The sequence below is a fragment of the Dipodomys ordii genome, unplaced genomic scaffold (assembly GCF_000151885.1).
Source record: "Dipodomys ordii isolate 6190 unplaced genomic scaffold, Dord_2.0 Scaffold155, whole genome shotgun sequence".
Taxonomy (NCBI): domain Eukaryota; kingdom Metazoa; phylum Chordata; class Mammalia; order Rodentia; family Heteromyidae; genus Dipodomys; species Dipodomys ordii.
In genome coordinates this window covers 1,804,023-1,806,140 of record NW_012267371.1, presented here as the reverse complement: position 1 = coordinate 1,806,140, position 2,118 = coordinate 1,804,023, and the positions used below count along the sequence as shown (strand labels likewise).

General features: G+C 39.9%; 1 pseudogene; it reads left to right on the top strand.

Moving 5' to 3' along the window:
• The first annotated feature begins 1,275 nt into the window (after positions 1-1,275).
• Positions 1,276-1,449, top strand: LOC105997925 (annotated as a pseudogene).
• Positions 1,450-2,118: the final 669 nt, after the last annotated feature.

The following is a 2,118-nucleotide window of genomic DNA, read 5'->3' as shown; positions in this document are numbered from 1 at the left end:
TGGAAAAGATATAAAATCTTCCTTTAGATGCATACCTGAGCTTGCTACAAAGAAAGCAAGGTCTCTCAAAGCACTAAGAATCAGAAGAGAACTGAAAACCTGAATAGTAAATTTGGGAGCAGTTCCTAGAGCCTCTCCAGTGTCTATTTGGAGATAGTTGCTGATCTCAGTAACCAAAAAAGATTAGAATATAATGGTCATGTAGGAAAAAGAATCAAATGTCAGCCCAAATAGAGAATAAGAAAAATATGTGCCCACTTGTAAAGTGAGGAGATAAAACAAACAAACTTGTTTTGGTTTGAGTTCTGGACTGTTCAGCTTATAAATCAAATTAAAAAGTATGAAAACAAATCCAAGAAAAGCACTGGTGGCTTATTCCTGTAATTCTACTCAGAAGGCTGAAATCTGGTTTGAAGCCAGCCTGTGCAAGGAAGTCTCTGAAACTCTTATCTCCAATTAACTATTAAAAATAATGTGAGTGGAGCTATAGCCCAAGTGGAAGAGTGCTAATCCTGAGCGGGTCAGTGCCCAAGTCTTGAGTTCAAGCCTCAGGACTGGAACAGTGTCCACACATGCACATGCACACACATACACAAACAATCAAAAAACAATGTCAGACATATCACATGACAGTTTAGGATTTCTAAGAACTTAAGGCACTGCATTATCAAATCCATGTAATGAAATAAATGTTTATGTGATTAAAAGAAAAGAAAAAAATGAAAAAGAATGAATATTATGGACACACATATTTGTTTTGTTTTCCATATCTCATGGAAAGGAATGGGGTTGGACGTTCAAAGCCAAAAGCTCGTATTCAGCAGTGTCACTCAACGGGAAAACCAAGTGGATCGAAGTATATCAGTTGGCCACTAGTGAAATTACTGCTTGCAAAATGAGGTATGTGAAATACTATTGTATACTTCATTATTGGTTCAAATAAAAGCTTCTAAAGCAAACAACTATTGCTGAGGTTCTCTGGATGGGGTTGCTCATGGTCCATAGGAGGATGGCTTAGTGCAACTACTTTGAGAAGGATTTGGGCATTATCTGATGAGATACACATATCTTAGGAGCCAGCAATGTTCTTGCTGAGTGCATAACCCATAAAAAGACACAGCTATATGACCTGTATTCTGATCCATAATGTTCATTGCACCATTGTTCATAGCAGCTCCAGACTGGAAACAAAAAATGTTCAAAGCAGCAGTTTGTGATCTTTCCTGGCAGAAGGCTGTGGGTTCTGGTGGCGTCTAAGCCCTCCATCTTGTCAAGATGCTCCAAAGCTTTATTAAAACTGTCTGGATCCCCCTGAAACCCTACTAAACCAAGGTTTACCAGGAGATCTGGGTAGGGATGGGGTTGATGGGCTTCATGGTGTATATGGTCAGGAGTGCTGACAAAAGTAAGGCTTTGAAAGGTTCTTCGCCTTCTCATGGCCATCATTAACCAGCTCCTTTGAATGCACAAAGGGAAATGCCAGCCTGCCTGCACATTTAAGCAAACTTTGTTAGATGGGAGCATGGAACATGGCTGTACATATACTTGTAGGAGCACCACTTCTTATGTGGCATAAATAACATGTATCTGTAAGATGCAACACACTGTGCAGGTTCTAGTGTGTCCTCCCTGGGGGTCCTGTTAGTGCAGCAGGCACATTGACAGCCTCACCTGGTCACCATCTTAGGAAACCTGAGGGATGGCGAGCAGATAGCTTCCAGGGCCTCAGATGTGGCCCTGGTCACAACCTAGGCACTCAATCAATTGTAATGTTCAATAAACATGCCATAAATGACTGTTCTGTAGCCAAAAAAAATGTTCAGGGCAGAAGAATAGCTGAACATTTGGACAGTGGAATATTATATATATATGTATATATATATGTCCCCAAACAAATGACTTACATCTGATCATAATAATAGAGAGAAAAATGTTCATCAGACTATCAAGAAATGAAAATTTACAAATAGAGTATTATTATTATTGTTGTTGTTGTTATTATTGTGCCAGTCCTGGAGGTTGAACTAAGGGACTGAGCACTGTCCCTGAGCTTTTTTGCTCAAGGCTAGCTCTCTACCACTTGAGCCACAGCTCCACTTCTGGCCTTTTTGGTGATTA